A 20,085-nucleotide genomic window follows, 5' to 3' on the forward strand; every position below is an offset into this window, starting at 1 on the left:
TGGATCTACTCAAGGTATGAAAATAGTGTAATTCAAAAACAATTGAATATTTTTGAAAATGTATTGCTTAGTAACTATATTATATATGATGACATAGGCAATTCCTATGCTTTCTCTGTAGCAAGATACCTTTAAGGGTAGCTAGGCAATTTGTTGCATAAAACACATTCATTTATAACCTAGTTATTAAGTAATAATATTTTGAAAGAATTCTAATTTTGAATAGTTCTGAATACTCTTCCCCCAAACTCTCATTTTCTACCATACCAAATCAAGCCCCCTTCCACATCCTAACGATAAGCTCTTTTTCTGCTTCCTCCAACCATGCTTTGTATGCCAAGTAGACATAGAGAGACTCCATATCATTAGACTGGCCATCTTGGACTATTTGATAGCATTCTTAGCTGTGGCATCATCCTAGAGTGGTTATTTGGAAGCCCCAAATTAAAAACCCTTAGAGTCATGTCAACAGAAATGAGACCTAGAAGGTCATGCAGGGCATCTGAGGGATATGCAAGGGTAAGTTGTTGACATTGAAAGGCTTTCACTTAAATGAATGTGGTAGATCTAAGTAATTTTCTGTCAGCTTTAAAAACTTATTTTTCAACATTTCGTCATCTCTAGAAAAGAGCTTTCTGCATCTTCTTGTTTTTCCTTTTCTTAATAGTTGTAGTAGGATTGCCAGGATTCACATAGAACTCTGGAACCTCCAGGGACTCTGAAGGCAACCTGGCTATGTGTTTCTCTGTCTTCATAAGAAATCTTCTACACAGAGCTGAATGTAATGATTTTTGTTACTTCTAAGATGATTTTTCCAAGGATTTAATGAGACATATGGGAGAAATAACCTTTTTCAGAGTAGCAGAGATAAGAGGCTATTCCTATATAACTGTCTCAACAAGACTCAAAATGAAGGAAAAGTTCTGATTTAACCCCAGAAGGAGAGAAGTAACTGACTCCTTGTTGATCACATTTCATCAGCTGTAATTCTACCTCCTTTACTTCTCAAAGCAGCATTTGTTTAAGGAAGTGTAATAGGTGGTTGTTTTTTGTGGGGGAGGGGGCATTGAGCAAATGTAAGCATCTATTATGAAGAGAGCTTCAGTGTTCCCAGAATTTCAAAGGAATAAGTTCAACTCAGGAGCTCCAGGAAAGGTTTCATTCATTTATCGAGGAAACTATAGTAAAAGTTAAAAAAATTCACAAAAGTACTATGTGTAACACTCTACTTGCCATAGTGAATACTCTCTCAAAAATTCTCACTTGGTGGAATAATATTGAATCAGATTTTGTTAATGGGAATATTCTTTGAAGAATTAGACAAACTAGAAGAGAATTAAATCTCTTCATTATTCACTGTCCCTTGTAGAACCTGGTAAGAAACTGATTTAACTCTCTTTTCAGGATACCAAGGTGCCTTCAGTGTGATGTTCTACTGGATAATACCTCAGTGATCCGGAAGTGTCAATGAAGTTTGAGGTCAGTTCTCAATCACATAGGTGAGGTTGGCAAAGCTCATCTTTGGAGTTCCCTTACCTTTTCTTTTAATGCTTTTTTCCCCATTGTGGTACCTTTATGTTAAAGTGTGACTAATATGCATGCAATATTTTTACAATCAATTTAAGTTCACATTCTGATGAATTTGGTAGTTGTATATGATTGTGTGAGCACCACCACAATCAATGTATAGAATGGTCAGTCCATCACCTTAAAAATTTTCTTCATGTCCCTTTAACTTGACCCCCTCTCCCCATCCCTGGCCCCAGGTAACCATTTATCTCTTTTATGTCATTTATAGTTTTCCTTTTCTAGAATTTCATACGAGTAGAATCATACAGTATGTGATATTTTGTGTTTGACTTTTTTTCTCTTAGCACAGGGTTTCTCAACCTTGACGCTATTGGCATTTGGGCTGTATAGTTCTCTGTTGTGGGGTGCTACCTTGTGATTTTTAGTATGCTGAGCAGCACTGCTGATCTCTACCTACTAGATGCCAGTTCCATCCCCAGTTGTGACAATCAAAATGTTTCCAGATATAACCAATTATTCCCTGGGGGCCAAAATCTTTCCTGGTTGAGAACTATAGACTTCCCAGAATGTTTTTGAGATTTATTCATGTTGTTATATGTACCAATAGTTCACTCTCTTTTATTGATGAATAGTATTCCAATTTATGGATATTCCACAGTTTATTTTTTATTCAAATGTTGATGGGCATTGGGTTATTTCAAGTTTTGGAATATTACAAATAAAGCTACTATAAACATTCACATATATATTTTGTGTGGATAAATGTTTCCCTTTCTCTTGGGTAAATACCTAGGAGTGGAATTGCTAGGTTATATGGTAACTCTGTGCTTAACCTTTTGAGGAAAAGCCAGACTGTTTTCCAAAGTGGATACGCCATTTTACATTCCCACCAGTAATGCTCCAAATACTCACCAGCACTTGGTATTGACCATGACTTCGATTATAGCCATCCTCGTGGGTGCATAGTGGTATCTCATTGCAGTTTTGATTTACATTTCCCTAATGACTAATAATGCTGAGCATTTTCATGTACTTATTGGCCAACTGTATATCTTCTTTGGAGAAATGTTTATTGAAATCCTTTGCCTCTTTTTACGTTGAGTTTTTTGTATTTTTGTTGTTGAATTGTAAGAGTTCTTTAAATAGTCTTCATGCAAGAGCGTTTTGTGAGATACATGTTTTGCAAATACTTACTCCCAGTCTGTGGCTTATTTTTTGGTTTTCTTAATTATGTTTTTCAAAGAGAAAACTTTCTTAATATTAATGAAGTCCATTTCATCACTTTTTTCTTCTATACTTTGTGTCTTGGTATCCTGTTTAAGAAATTTTACCTAACTTAATGTCACAAAAATTTTCTCCTACGTTTTTCTCTAGGAGTTTAGTAGTTTTGGCTCTTACATTTAGATATATTATCCATTTTGGGTTAATTTTTGTGTTTGGTGTGCAATGAGTCAAGGTTCTTTTTCTCCTATACAGTTATATAGTTGTTCCAGCATCATTTGTTGAAAAGAGTATCTTTCCTCCATGAAATTACCTTAACACATTTGTCAAATAGCAATTGAATAAAAGTATGGAAAGGTACTATGTGTACTTGAAAGAAATGTGTATTCTGCCATTTTTGGTGTGTGTTCTATAAATATCAATTAAATTGAAGCGATGATAGTTTTGTTCAGATCTAATTTTTTGCTGAGTTTTTGTCTGGTTGTTCTATCAATTTCTGAGAGAAGAGTGTTAAGATCCCCAACTATGATTGAGGAATGGTCTGTTTTTCCTGTAATTTTGCCGTTTTTGTTCATGTATTTTGAAGCTTTGTTATTGGGGGAACACACTTGTGATTGTTTTGTCCTATTGAATTGACACATATTATTATGGTAATATTATCATCTCTAGTAATTGTAATACATTTTGTTTTAAAATGTATTTTATTGGATATTAGTATAGGTACTCTAGGCTTCTTAAGCTCACTGTTTGCATGGATCCCACTTCCTAGCTTAATCATATGGCTGTTGGCTAAGGCTCCAGTTCCTCACCATGTGGACCTCTCTATAGGGCTGCTCATGATATGCCAGCTGCCTTCCCCCAGAGTGAGTGATCCAAGAGAAAAAGAGTATGATTGACCAAGATAGATTTCAAAAACCTAAGCTGAAGTGTGACATAACCATAATTTCTGCTATGTTCTGTTGGTCACCCAGATGAACGCTGGTGTAATTTGAGACTCTACACGTATGAATGCTAGGAGATGGTGGTAATTGGGGCTAGCTTGGAGGCTGGATCCTACAATAGTCTTAGAATAGCCACCTGAAAAATGAAGTTTATACTTAGAAGTTTTAATTTAAAGAATAGTTTCTTTTCTGCCCAGTGTTCCCCAGGAGCCCGGAGTTGTCACGCTCAGTTACATCTCAGAAGATATTTAATGAACAATGAATAAAAAAAAAAAACACTCAGACACTTCTGACATTCTCTGCATTGTGCTAGATCCTATGGTTGGCAGAGAGGGGTGTAAGAAAAGTAACATTCAACATAGCGTTAGTTTTCAAATAAATCACCATCAGTTGAGACAATACCAACATTTCGGTCATTACTATTAATCCAGTGCAGGCCTCCATCTTATTTTCCATTGCAATAATGTCTCAACTGATATCCTTGGTTCCAGACATTGTTCCCTTGAATCCATTCTTTATTTTGCTTCCTGAAGTATCCTTTTATAGGTCTGATTATACAACCCCCTTTTATAAAATATTTGATGTTTCTTTATTGCCTATAGAAAAAACAAATCTAATATCTTTAAAAAGTTTAAGATCTTCAAAATCTGACTCTAGTCTCTGTGACTTACACCCTCACCCCCTTCACAATGCAAATTATGTTGTAGTCTAATTTTTTTCCAAAGAATTTTCTATAGAACTTTAATTCCATTAACTCTGGGGTAAAAAAGTTTCCATGGTTATATAATTTTGGGAAGTACTGTATAATATATTCTTTTCTTAGAAATGCATGCAATATATTAATACGTTAAAAGCTCTGAAAAAATAATGTAACAAAGAGGGCTATTTAACATTAATCAGTTGTTTCCCCGTTTATTTGACCATGGAACCAATTTTTGAAGAACACTTCTTAAAAAGCATAAAACTCTCTCATAGAACAGGTTTTGAGAAACGCTGCTCTGTCATGTGGGACTATTTGCAGTTTCCTGAATAACCACGTTTTTCAATTTTTAGCATGGGGTGGGGGAGATTCATCTGGAAGTGGAAACCCTACAAGGCCTTTTCTTTTCTTACCAACACGGAAATCTTACTTATCCTTCAAAGCCCAGCTCATGTTTAATCTCCTATAATACCTTCTCTGTCACACCATACACTTTTCCCTAAGGCAAAATTAATTGCTTATCTATGTCATCATAAAACTTTGCTTGTATTACCCTTTAATATTCCTTCTCACATTTTGTGTGTCTGCCTCTTCTCCTGGTAAACTATGAGGTTCCTTAAGGAAGGGGCCACATCTTATGCACTTTCCTATCATGAATGCCTAGCATAATGCCAGGCATTTTAGGGGTATATTCAGTTAATGTTCATTGCATGAATATACATGAAATCATTATCCCAGTACAAGCTAATATATAAATAAAGCCTGAATTATATATTGCATACTAAGTGCTATAAGATTTCAAAAAATGGTATCAAAGAGGACTGGAATAATAAAGGGAAGTTTCATAGAGAAGGTAGGTCTTGAACTAGAATTTGAAAGATAAGTAGGATTTGTATAAGGTAAACACTTTAAATGAAGACAGAGCTAAGCATTATCCTGGCATGTTAATGAAATGGTCAGGGAAAATAATGGATGCTGAGGAATAGAAATAACTAAAGTTGGTAGTTAGAGTGGTATCAGATTACAAAAATCTTTGAATGTCAAGTATAATAGTTTAAAGGCTGTTGATTAAAGGATTAAATTAGGATAAAAGCAGGATTTAACAAAGAGTAACAAAAACATACAAAACATATATCGATTTAAATTAAGGTCTCTGTTCATTATTAGAGTCACCAATGTCTGTCAATATTTGTTAAATGACCTGTGCAATTCACATTATTAAGGCTCATGTTTGAATTACATTGACTTTGTATTTCCTAACAGAAATTTAGTAATTTATAGATTAAGTATTGTCATGAAAGCAGAATCTTCCTCCTTTCCCCAATTTTTTTTTCTGATAAAATATTTCTCCATAGAACTATAAACATGGTCTTCTTAAATTCAAGTACTAGAGGTGACCCCTGTTCTTGGCCATTAATCCAAGTTTTCTAGTCCTTACATTTCGAAATGTAGAGGGAGTCCCTTGAACTCATTGGAGGAAAGGTATTCCTCAACAGAGAAGCAAAACTTTTCTTAAATTGGCATTCATCTTTCTTTAGCTCTAACTCATTAAAATAGTGTAAAATTAGTTTGTAGGCCATCATATTGAGTTTTTAATGTACCTATTATCAAAAAATGTTTTTTCTCTTAATGAGATTGTAAGCTCCAAGAGAATATTTCAAATCTAATAATTGGATTTTGGATTGCCTTATTCCAGGAATATATTTTCTAAATTTTTTCTGAATGCTATTAAATGAAGGTTCTTAAACTTTTTCAATCTAAGTTTTACTTCGTTGGAACTGATGAATCCAAATCTGCTTTCTTAGTTCTAGTTCAAACCTCTACTTTTGATATGATAGCTTTAAGGAATATTATTAAGATATATATTTTTTATTTTTATTTTTATTGAGATATAATTAACATAACATTATATTAGTTTCAGGTGTACAACATAATGATTCAATATTTGTATTTATTGCTAAATGGTCACCACAATAAGTCTAGTTAACATACCTCCCCACACATAGTTGTAATTTTTTTCTTATAATGAGAACTTTTAAGATCTACTCTCGTAGCAACTTTCAAATACACAGTAGAGGATTATTAATTATAGTCACCATGGTTCATTACCTGACCAATTTATTTTTAGTAGTACCTTACCAGTCCTCTCTCTCCCTTTACCCTGGTTTATTTTTCTTCACATCACTTATTACAACCTGGCATATTATATATTTATTTCTTTATTTTTTGCCTCTCCTCACTAAAGTTTAACATCTATGAGAGCAAGGACTTTGCTTTGCTTACTGCCACATTCAGAGTTCCTAAAACATTGCCCAGAACATAATAGGTACTTAATAAATACTAGTTGAATGAATGAATGAATGGATGAATGAATGAAATAATACGCTAAATACTTTTAGGCCTAAAATGAGTTATTTGAAAGCAGAGCATTTCTTCTTTCAATGAGCAAAAGCTTATTGAGCTGTTTCTATATGTAAGATATTGTACTAAGCACCTGGGGCATACAAAATAAATCGTATGTGGCCATGTCATGTCTGCCCTCAAGGAACCATTTAGTGGGGAAGATAATATATGCATAAAAATAACTTTAATACAAGGTAAAAATTAAAAATTCAGAAAAAAGGATACATATAAAGTACTATGAGCATTAAAAGGGGGAAAACATTTTTGGCTGATGGCATGAGAGTAGACATCATAGGCAAGAGAGTGTTTGACACATGGTGGGTAAATATTTGGATATGGTTTAGAAGTAAATATATTTCAGACAGGAAAAAGGGTAAACAAAATATGGAGCATAAAAGTATAGGATATTAGCTCATTGTTATTTTATTTCAATATTCATATGCTGACATTTTACAAAGTGATGGTTGGGTAATTATCAGTGATAAAATATTGAGTTGACAATATATAAAGCTATTTATCTCTTTTCTGTCACTTTGACCACAGGTAAACCAAATCATCTCATTTAGTGGTTTCATGGATAGACAGGAGGTGACTAACCAAATATCCTGACGTATGACACAAGGTCTTATATGTATGAAATATCGCTTCATGCTTTCTCCTCTTCGATCACACACAAAACATCTATGATGGGCATCTTGAAAATTCAAGCAGTGATTTTTGGCAGCTTGATAAATGAAAAGGCTAGAGGACCACTGAAAAGGAGACAGAGATAGGTATCCAGCTTAAATTGTATTATTAAAAAAAAAGACTGAACCATATCTGTCATAACTACAAACTGTAAATTAATAATCTAGAGAATATTTTTAAAAAACAAAAAGAGCGAAAATTTTTATTGCAGAATGAAATTTTTATTGCTTCATTGTCTCATCAGTGAATAATTATTGAGGACGTACTATGTGTAAAGCACTGAGCTAGATGCTGTGGGATAAAGCATTATTAATATGTATTATTTATCAAAAAAATTTAAAATCCAGTAGGGAGAAAAAGACATCTCTCCAAAATGTCATAATACATTAGCTAGAAAGTATAAGTGCCATAAAAGACGTTGAAGCACATTAATGGAGCTTCAGAGGAAGAGGAATGCATATCTACTGGTGGGGAGATCATTGAGACGATTGCATTGAACCTGTAACTTGAAGGAAGAATAGGATTCAATCTGCAAAAATGAGAGAGGGGATTTAATAAAGATGGCATGCCATGAGCAAAGATATAGTGATGAGGATGTGAGAAGTCTTTTTTATTTTTTATCTTTTTTGAATCTGTTTAATGGTATCTGGATCCAGTAATTAGAAGGCAAACGCTTGATATGAATATGGCCCATAGCCTGCAAATATTAAGTGAGATTATTATTTTTCTTTCATTAAAGAGGTCCAATAAAATCTCATGAGTGACATATTTAAATCTACTCTTAGTATACTAATAATGCATAATAGTTGAGCATTCAGTTTTAAATGAAGGCTGTGAATTAAGAAAAATGAAATGGCTCATTTCAGATGTGTCCGATGGTCTATGTGATGACAAATAGCTGGCTTGACTGAATTTTTATTTGTCAGTTGATGCTTTCTCATTGCGTATGTAGATATGAGAAAGGAGTAAGTGCATGTTTGGAGTACATTTTTTGGACTTTTATACTGATTCCATATTCTTGTTGTCATGACTACCTGTCAGGCATAAAACAGAGCAGATGTTCCTTTAATTGAATACCTACATCAGCTCTCTCTGCACATAACATGTACTAGTCATTAAGTCAAGGGAAGTAGTAGGAGTAACAGAATTTTTATCACTAAAAACTGCCTTTTCCTGTCTACATCCATTCTTTCTCTTCTGAAAAGCTGTTATTACTCTGAAGATAAAAGATCAACTTTTCTTCTAAGTGCAAGCATGTGTCTTTTAAGTGCCTAGACACTGCTTCTATGATTAATGTATATGAGTACAGCTAAATGGTTAAATTCAAGATGATTTTAATTATAAGTCCACATTAATAGAATTATGATATGATAATGTTCACATGTGTGAGTAGCTCAGTTTGAGGAAGAATTGAAAAGGATTTCTGCTTGGTTCAAAGGGAAAAAGAAATTTATGACAGAGAGTCATGTTTTCTTTCCCTCATTTAATTTCCTGTTTTTATGCAATGTAATAGGTCGAAAATTCTGGCTATATTAAAATAATACTCATCTACTTGTTTGAAGTCAATAGTTGATACCGATGTTTTATGATATGAGGCTAAATTATACAATTTAAGCAGCCATATAGGTGATTCACTCAACACCTCACTCAGTTTGCAGTTAACCACCTTTACTACACTGCAGCAACCCAATTTAAAGGTCACACCCATCTTTGCCTCCTAAAACAATACTTACAATAATCTTTATAACGAGGGTGGTGGAGGGATAAATTAGGAGCTTGGGATTAACAGATACACACTACTATATATAAAATAGATAAAAAACAAGGTCCTACTGTATAGCACAGGGAACTAGATCTAATATCCTGTGATAAACCATAATGGAAAAGAATATGAAAAAGAATGTATATTTATGTATAACTGAATCACTTTGCTGTACACCAGAAACAGAGCATTGTAAACTATACTTCAACAAAAAATAATCTGTAACATTTTAGCAATTATAATAATTTAAAAATAATACTATGTACCAGGCACTGTGTTAAGCAATTTATATAACTCATGTATTCTTTCTGATAACACTTGGAGTAAATACTAGTATTATCACTGTCTTCCAGATGAGGAAACTGATGCTAGAGAGGTCAAATAAATTTACCCAAAAGTAACACAGACATGTAGATGAAGAAACTAAAGACATGAACCAAGATTTGACCGATTCCAAAGTCCGTACACTTTAACCACTCTGCTCCAACTCTGCAATTTTAAATTACAACTCCTTGCTTCAATTTTTCTACCTCTTCATCTAAGCAGATCCTTAGCTTCACTGAGCACTCCAATCCTTGCTATTCCATATTCTGCCAAAAGATCAGTTATTTTCGATTTCACATTATTCTTTACCTAGTGTTGATACTCCCACCAGCGCCCTATCCTTGTGTCTTTTTATCGTTTCCCTCAGCTACCCTACACATTCTCACACCTAGATCAGTCCAATTATCTATTGATTTTGCCTCTCCTCTCAAATTCCCCAGTCTTGGTTGAGTTGCTTTTGATGACTACATTGCATAACAAGTTGGCACTATTAAATATGTATTTTTCTCACCTTGATGCAGCTGTCAGTATTGGTTACCAATCCTTTTATGATCCCTAATGACTTTCCTTTTCCAGTCTCCACTGTTGCTGTTTCAAACCATGTCAATTTTTCAGACCCTCCTTTTCTCCCATCCATACCACTTCAATATATGCAAATTATTTTAACTCCTGTGCCATAGAAGACAAAGTACCTCAATGATTCTTTCTTTTCTCCTCCAAATTTATATATAGCTTTACCTGTTTATACCTGATTCTTTTCCAAGGCCAATCTATGCGCTTGATTTTGTCTTCTCTCCACCATCCAGTCACTCTATCCCTTCTCCAGAATCTTGATCCATCAATTGTCAAATCTCTTTACTTCTCCACCCACTCCCCGTTATTGGCTGCTTTCTTTCAACCAACAAAGAAGTTCAAGTTGGCTCGCTCTGCAGGCTCCAATAGCTAAAAGAAACAAACAAAAAAGAAAGATTGGCTTGGCCCAACTTCTTCTATAGGCTGCAGTCTTCCCTTCTCTAACATATTTCTTGAGAGAGCATTGTATTCTCACTTCCTCCATTTTATTACCTTTGGTTCATCCCCTAACTTGCTGAAATTTCTTCACTTTGCTCCATAGACTGAAATCATACCAGACTGAGATTTATCTAAATTGCCAAGTGCAAATACTCCTGGTGAGACTGGGAAAATGTGTATTAGATTATTTATTCCCACTTTTAGGTGAATAATTTCAATTGAATCAATTTACTTATAATACTGAGCAGCTGTTTTGAGAACATGGCATTCTTTAATCAGAGATAAGGGATAATTTTGGTAGTGGAGTACTTAGGGAAGGGAGAAAATCTAAGTGAAATTCTGCACTGGTAGTGATGAGACATCTTTAAAGCACTTAGAATGCAATATGAAGGCAGGGAGTCCTGTATGGTGATTCAAAACGGTCATCAAGAAACAAGAGAGGGACAAATGAAGGTAGATGGAAAGGGCTTAAAGACAAGTTGTTTCCGTTTAGCAGTATGCCTCAATCCAATCCAATCCCAATAGACAGGTAAACCAGGGCAGTGCCATAGGATTAAAGGTATTAGGTTTCCGTGCATTTTGTGAGAGATTTTCCCCACCAATTTCTGGTGTACTAGGTATATCAGAGAGGAAAAAGGCAATTGGAGATTAAGGAATAGTTGTCCTGATTCTGTACTTCTGCTCAAAGGTCATGGACGCTGAATGTTTTTCTTTAGGTAAATTATAAAATACTAGATATGCATGATCAAGAATGTTCTGGTGAGTCTATTTAGGAAAGTTCCCCCAGATAGGGATTTAACACACTTGAACTATAATATTAAATCTTTGCATTAGGAAACAGTAATTGAATTAATACCCAAACTCATTATTTTTGACAGATACTTAACCATTTATTAGAGATTTTTTAAAAATCCTAAAATGTATAATTCAGCATGAAAGATTAAAATAAGAAATTTAGCATATCATTTTGATGTATTAAAGTTCTGGCCAAAGTTTGGGCCTCCTTCAATGTTCTTTTTTGTTTTGCTTTGTTTTTAGATGAGGTGGTAAGAGAGAAGGTAATAGATACAGTAGTTAGAAATGCAGCTAGGTGTATAGAAACAGGTTGAATTAACTCTTTGTGTTGGCTGAGTGCCAGGCCACTGGGCAGAGCATGAGATTATAGAAGCTCCTAGGATATACAGTAAGTCCCCTCTATATGAATGAGTTCCATTCCGAGAGCGTGTTTATAAGTCCAATTTGTTCATAAGTCCAACAAAGTTAGCCTAGGTACCCAACTAACACAATCAGCTATATAGTACTGTACTGTAAGAGATTTATAATACTTTTCATACAAATAATACATAAAAAACAAACAAACACAAAAATAAACATTTTTAATCTTACAGGACAGTACCTTGAAAAGTACAGTAGTACAGTACAACAGCTGGCACACAGGGGCTGGCATCGAGTGAACAGGCAAGAAGAGTTACTGACTGGAGGAGGGAGAGGAGGTGGGAGGTGGTAGAGCTGAAGGATCGTCAGCAATAGGAGATGGAGGGCAAGCTGCAATTTCACTCGCGCCTGACGTTGATGGCACAGGTTCTGGTTCCTTGCTGGGTTCAATTCTATCTATCCTCTTGAAAAACTGATCCAGTGATGCATGTTTGCATCTTTGAAAGTTCGCAACTTGAAGGTCCGTATGTAGGGGACTTACTGTAAATCAAAGGGAAGATTTTTCTTGGGTGAAACTTTGAAATGAATTATTTCATCCCTTTAGAAGTTTGAAACTCTTCATTTGAGAACTCAGAGCATTTCTATGGATGTTAAAGAAGACTTCCTTCTCCTCTGTTCATTCACCTTTTCCTTCTTTCTCTTTCAATGCCTCCTTCCCCTGTTTCTGTTTTGTATATTACTCTCTAGATATATGTGGCTTAAATGATATGATCTAAGAAAGCTCTCTTTGGAAAGCAAAGAGCCTTGGTAAGAGGCTTTTCCCCATCCTTTCTGCTATTCATGCATTAGTAGGAAATGCAAAATTCTTAATTGGATTTTCAGAGTTCAGTTTGGACATCTTTGATGATTTCTTCATCATTTTGGCATGGTAGAGGACCATAGTTATTCATAAAAGCATGATTATCTGAATATACAATAGTGCCCCTTTATCTGTGGTTTCGATTTCTGAGGTTTCAGTTACCTGTGGTCAACTGCAGTCCAAAAATGTTAAATGGAAAATTCCAGAAATAAACAATTTATAAGTTTTAAATTGCATGACATTCTGAGTAGTGTGATGAAATCTCGCGCTGCCCCACTCTGTTCTGCCCAGGATGTGAATTATCTCTTAGTCCAGCACCCCTTCCCCCCAGTTAGTCACTTAGTAGCCATCTTGGTTATCAGGTTGACTGTTGTGGCATTGCAGCACTTATGTTCAAATAACCCTTGTTTTATTTAATATTGGCCCAAAGCACAGGAGTAGTGATGTTGGCAATTCGGATATTCTCTTACTGTGCCTAATTTAGAAATTATAATAGGTGAGTATGTATAGGAAAAAAACATTGTATATATAGGCTTCAGTACTATCTTTGGTTTCAGACGTTTACTGGAGGGCTTGGAATGTATTCCCTGAGGATAAGGGGAGACTATGTATATTGTTTGATATTGTTTAGCACTGTTTCAGAAAAGAAATTGCTGTAGTAGTTCATCATTGAATGTCAATAGCTGAGCTAAATTTACATTTGACTTTACCCTCTGATCAAAATAGTGTCAATGGACTGAGCTGACTATTCACACTGTGAATGCTTTGCTAAGGTATTCGAGTCAATTTCCTTAGTTTTGCTCCTGCCCGCAAGATCATTCAAGCCTCTTGTGTTTCCTATCCTAGGTAATGGATTGGTACTTGTCTTTTTTTTCATTGAATAGTTTGTCTTTTTCCTTCATTTCAGCTTTTTTTTTTTGAGTCTGTAGCAGATGAAGCTTATCTAAGCTAGAGTTCTTTTTTTTTTAATCTAATAAGAGATTTATTTATTTATCCTTGGCTCACACTTTTCTTAGACTTTTTTTTTAACATCTTTATTGGAGTGTAATTGCTTTACAATGTTGTGTTAGTTTCTGCTGTATAACAAAGTGAATCAGCTATATGTACACATATATCCCCATACCAAGGATAACAACAAAAGCAACAAAGATCCACAGATGCAAGAGATTTCTCATTTCTCTGAGAGCTATTCACTTGAGTTTTTTTTACTCTTTAACCAGATCCATTTGTTGGATGCTGTATTTAGGGATTGGTGGGAGGTCTCCCTTGGCTTTTATCATTTAAGAAAGGTCAATGAATGTTCTTCAAATTCACATGTTTTGTAGATTTAAATTAAAAACGTGTATATGTGAAAAATATATTGGATGGAGCAATAGTAAATCAGGGAAAGGCAATATAGAATAGTAATTAAGAGTGTAGATCTGGGTTCATAACCCACTCATTTACTTATCAACTCTGGGCAAATTAGCTGCTCTAAGTTTTAGTATTTCTATCTTTAGATGAAAACAACGATTATGCCTATGTCATGAGATTGTTATGAGATTTGAGGAGAAAGTATGTAAAACACTTAGCATATTGTAAATGATCAATGTTTATTGTTGTTTTGTGTTGCTGTTAGTTAAAAGATCTTTCTTATCTCAATATTATGTTTTCTCCTATATTTTTATATTTTCTTTTTCTTTTTTTTTTACAATTTCAATCTTTTTAACTCAATGATTCTCAAAACTTTTGATCTCAGGAAACCTTTACACTCTTAAAAATTATTGAGGATGCCTAAAAGCTTTCGTTTATATAGGTTACACCTATAAATATTTACCATATTAGAGATTTTTATTATTATTAAAACTAAGAAATTTAAAAAACATTTATCTATTCATTTAAAAATAATATTAGTATATACATTTAATGGAAAATTACTATCTTTTCTGAAATGAAAATAAACTTAGTGAGAAGGGTATTATTATTTTACACTTTTGCAAATCTTTATAATGTCCAGCTTAATAGAAGACACATTAGGTAGCCTCTGGAAAACTCCACCATACAGATGAGAGAAAAAGAGTAAAATTGGCAAATAGTGCCTTGGTGTATTTAAGGAAATGGTTTTTAATTTCGTGAACCCTCTGCAATGTTCTCAGTAACCTCCAATGGTCCTAACCCAATTGTTGTACAACATAAAATGTCTATTTTCTAAATAACCTAGATCTATTTATCGATACTCTTTCCTTTTTTCTACCCCAGATTTGAAATGCCACCATTATTTGTTCACAGTAAAACAAAATATTTATATCTGGTCTGTTTCTAAGCTTTCTGTTCTCTTTCATATTTTTATGTTTTGGTACTAGCACTATTCTTCTATTTCATATTTATATTATATTATTTTAATATCAGCAATATAAATTCCACTTCTCATTCTCACTTTAAGTGATTCTAGTAGGATTTTTTTCGCCAGAACTCCACTGAAACAGCTCTTACCAAGGACAGCAATGACTTACATATTGCCAAAGCCAGTGGCCAATTCTCTGTCATTATTTTTTTCTTTTTTTTAATTTTTCTTTTTTATTTATATTTATTTTGGCTTCACCATGCAGCTTGCAGGATCTTAGTTCCCCAACCAGAGATCGAACCCAGGCCCCAGCAGTGAGAGTGCTGAGTCTTAACCATTGGCTCGCCAAGGAATTCCCTTAACTTTTCAAATGTATTTGCCATTATTGACCATTTCCTCCTTTTTGGAGCATTTTCTTTTCTTGGCTTCCATGACACTACACTTACCTGGTTTCTTTCTACTTCATTAGCTGCAACTTCTGAAGCTGATTCTGGATTATCCTCTCTTATATGACTTCTAACTGTTGAAACGCTTAAGTTATATCTGGGGCCTTCTTCTCTTCTGTATCTACACTCTCTCCTTGGTCATTGCAAGTAATCATAGAGCATTAAATATCATTTAAAGGCCAGTGACTCAAATTTACAATTCCAAGGAATAGCCATGCCAATCATAAAAAACAGAAAACAAAGCTAGAGAATTATACTAACTGGATACTAAAACCTATTATAAAGCTGTAGTAATTAAAATGGGTGAAAGGGTAGACAAACCGACTAATGGAGAAGAATGGAGTAGAATATTCACACACACATTCTAAGTCATCCGATTCATGGCGAAATTATACCATGGTGCATTAGATGCTTTTTTGAATAAATGGTGCTGGCTCAATCAGATATTCAATTAGGGAAAATTGTATCTTGATCCTTACCTCACACCACATACAAAAATCAATTCCAAATGTATTGTATGTGAAAGCTAAATTGATAAAAGCTTTTAGAGGAAAACATGGGAAAATATATTTTTACCTTGGAGTAGGCAAAGATTTATTTTTTTGTTTTTTGTTTTTTTTAAATTTCTTTATTTTATTTATTGGCTGCAGTTGTCTTGTTACATTCATGCATTCACCAACTTACAGAAATGTGTTAAAATAATCAATAGGTTAGGATGATGGGATAATGACAACTTTTCAGAATTGTCTTTAAGATTATTTTTCAACAGATATTCCAAAAAATAAAATAAAATAATATGTAAAGAATTTGGGACTTTGTAGTTTTTATAACTTAAGAATAGAAAATAAATGCTCTTACGTATCTCTCCTTTTAAACTCTGGTTCTAATGTTCTTTTTAACCTTATTTTAAATTCAATAAAATAAGATTAGAGAAGTATTGTCAACTGAATTCCATAAATGTTCCATACACAATGACTAGATATTTTCTCTAATACTTGAGTGTTGTCATCAATTTTAGATACTTAATGAAAATAACAACACATAATTCTATCCCTGAAACTGGGTCAAATAAACACTCTTTTATTAAAGGAAGGTCTTGGTCTAGGTTTGGGGGTTGTTGAGGGTCGAGTCCTCTTTTTGGCCTGTGCTGCTTTTTATTAAAGGCTGTAAACCGTGCATGGGGATGTGTTTCTTACTTTGGCTCCTTCTCTTTATTGTGTACTGCATGGCTCTGAGTCCTTCTGGAGGGTGGTTCTGAGACCACTTTATTTTTAGTTATTTTTTTTTAAATATTATTTTTTTTTATATAGCACGTTCTTATTAGTTATCTATTTTATACATATTAGTGTATATATGTCAATCCCAATCTCCCAATTCATCCCACCCCCCCCCCGCACCCCCCCCCACGTTCCCCGCCTTGGTGTCCATACGTTTGTTCTCTACATCTGTGTTTCTATTTCTGCCTTGCAAACCAGTTCATCTGCACCATTTTTCTAGATTCCACATAAATGCGCTAATATACGATATTTATTTTTCTCTTTCTGACTTACTTCACTCTGTATGACAGTTTCTAGGTCCATCCATGTCTCTACAAATGACCCATTTTTTTTCCATTTTATGGCTGAGTAATATTCCATTGTATATATGTACCACATCTTCTTTATCCATTCGTCTGTCGATGGGCATTTAGGTTGCTTCCATAACCTGGCTATTGTAAATAGTGCTGCAATAAACATTGGGGTGCATGTGTCTGTTTGAATTATGGTTTTCTCTGGGTATATGCCCAGTAGTGGGATTGCTAGGTCATATGGTAATTTTACTTTTAGTTTTTTAAGGAACCTCCATCCTGTTCTCCATAGTGGCTGTATCAATTTACATTCCCACCAACAGTGCAAGAAGGTTCCCTTTTCTACACACCCTCTCCAGCATTTGTTGTTTGTGGATTTTCTGATGATGCACATTCTAACCGGTGTGAGGTGATACCTCATTGCAGTTTTGATTTGCATTTCTCTAATAATTAGTGATGTTGAGCAGCTTTTCATGTGCCTCTTGGCCATCTGTATGTCTTCTTTGGAGAAATGTCTATTTAGGTCTTCTGCCCATTTTTGTATTGGGTTGTTTGTTTTTTTAATATTGAGCTGCATGAGCTATTTATATATTTTGGAGATTAATCCTTTGTCCGTTGATTCATTTGCAAATATTTTCTCCCATCCTGCGGGTTTTTTCATCTTGCTTAGAGTTTCCTTTGCTGTGCAAAAGCTTTTGAGTTTCATTAGGTCCCATTTGTTTGTTTTTATTTCCATTAATCTAAGAGACTGATTGAAAAAAGATATTGCTGCAATTTATGTCAAAAAATGTTCTTCCTATGTTTTCCTCTAAGAGTTTTATAGTGCCCAGTCTTACATTTAGGTCTCTAATCCATTTTGAGTTTATTTTTGTGTATGGTGTTAAATAATGTTCTGATTTCATTCTTTTACATGTAGCTGTCCAGTTTTCCCAGCACCATTTATTGAAGAGACTGTCTTTTCTCCATTGTAGAGTGTTGCCTCCTTTGTCATAGCTTAATTGACCATAGGTGCGTGGGTTTACAAAACGAAAAGACAACCCACAGAATGGGAGAAAATATTTGCAAACCATGCGACTGACAAGGGATTAATCTCCAAAATATACAAACAGCTCATGCAGCTCAATATAAAAAAAAAAGAACCCAATCAAGATATGGGCAGAAGATCTTAATAGACATTTCTCCAAAGAAGACATGCAGATGGCCAAGAGGCACATGAAAATATGCTCAACATCGCTGATTATTAGAGAAATACAAATCAAAGCTACAATGAGATGTCACCTCACACTGGTCAGAATGGCCATCATCAAAAAGTGTACAAACAATAAATGCTGGAGATGGTGTGGAGAAAAGGGAACCGTCCTACACTATTGGTGGGAATGTAAATTGGTACAGCCACTATGGAGAACAGGATGGAGGTTCCTTAAAAAACTAAAAACAGAGCTACAGTATTATCCAGCAATCCCACTCCTGGGCATATATCCATAGAAAACCATACCTAGAAAGGATACATGCACCACAATGTTCATTGCAGTGCTGTTTCCAATAGCCAAGACATGGAAGCAACCTAAATGTCCATCGACAGAGGAATGGATAAAGATGTGGTACATATATACAAAGGAATATTACTCAGCCATTAGAAAGAATGAAATAATGCCATTTGCAGCAACATGGATGGACCTAGAAATTATCATACTAAGTGAAGTAAGTCAGACAGAGAAAGGCAGATATCATATTATATTGTTTATATGCAGAATCTAAAAAAAATGATACAAATGAACTTATCTAAAAGACAGAAACAGACTCACAGACTTAGAAAACAAACTTAACGGTTACCGAAGGGGAAAGGTTGGGGAGAGGGATCAATAGTGAGTTTGGGATTTACATATACACACTACTATATTTAAAATAGATAACAAGCAAGGAACTACTGTATAGCACAGGGAACTCTGCTAGATATTCTGTAATAACCTAAATGGGAAAATAATTTTAAAAAGAATAGATTACATGTATATGTATAACTGAATCCCTTTGCTGTACACCTGAAACTAACAAAACATTGTAAATCAACTCTACTACAATATAAAATAAAAATTTTTAAAAAAGCAAAAATAAACAAATGGGACCTAATTAAACTTAAAAGCTTTTATATAACAAAGAAAACCATTGATAAAATGAAAAGACAACCTACTGAATGGGAGAAAATATTTGCAAATAATATGACTGATAAGGGATTAATATCCAAAATATATAAAGAGTTCATACAACTCAATATCAAAAAACAAACAGTCCAATTAAAAAATGAGCAGAAGACATGAATAAACATTTTTCCAACGAAGACATACAGATGACCAACAGGCATATGAAAAGGTGCTCAAAATCACTAATCAACAGGTAAATGCCAATCAAAACCACAATGGGATATCACCTCATACTTGTCAGAATGGCTATCATCAAAATGTCTACAAATAACAAATGCTGGAGAGGGTGTGGAGAAAAGGGAACCCTCCTACACTGTTGGTGGGAATGTAAATTGGTAAAGCCACTATGAAAAATAGTATGGAGGTTCCTCAAAAAATTAAAAATAGAACTATCATATGATCCAGCAATTCCACTCCTGGGTATATATCTGAAGAAAAGGAAAACACTAATTCAAAAAGATTCATGCACCCCAAAGTTCACAGCAGCATTATTTATAATAGCCGAGATATGGAAGCAACCTAAGCAGCCATCAACAGATGAATGGATAAGGAAGATATATACATATACATACATACACACACACACACACACACACACAATGGAATATTATGCAGATATGCAAGGTATCCTAAGTAATATGGAAACTATGGAAGCAACCTAAGTGTCCATCAATAGATGAATGGGTAAAGAAGATGTGGTACACACACACACACACACACACACACACACACACACACACACACAATGGAATATTACTCAGCCGTAAAAAAGAATGAAATTTTCCCATTTTAAGCAACATGGATGGACCTGGAGGGTATTGTGCTTAGTGAAATAAGTCAGACAGAGAAACAAATACTGTATGTTATCACATATGTGGAATCTAAAAAATAAAATGAATAAATATAACAAAATAGAAACAGACTCACAGATATAGAGAACAAACTAGTGGTTACCAGT

At 34.3% G+C, this 20,085-nt stretch overlaps 1 long non-coding RNA gene across 5 annotated transcripts in view; it reads left to right on the forward strand.

Annotated features, from left to right (window-relative positions):
- LOC132357290 (uncharacterized) overlaps nucleotides 1-20,085 on the forward strand; it is a 927,280-nt gene that overhangs the window by 178,532 nt on the left and 728,663 nt on the right. For all 5 annotated transcript variants that reach the window (XR_009500199.1, XR_009500200.1, XR_009500198.1 and 2 more), the window contains one exon: nucleotides 1,405-1,479. This is a non-coding gene — a long non-coding RNA (uncharacterized LOC132357290). The remainder of the gene's footprint in view (nucleotides 1-1,404; nucleotides 1,480-20,085) is intronic.

This window comes from Balaenoptera ricei, chromosome X (genome assembly GCF_028023285.1).
Source record: "Balaenoptera ricei isolate mBalRic1 chromosome X, mBalRic1.hap2, whole genome shotgun sequence".
Classification (NCBI taxonomy): Eukaryota; Metazoa; Chordata; class Mammalia; order Artiodactyla; family Balaenopteridae; genus Balaenoptera; species Balaenoptera ricei.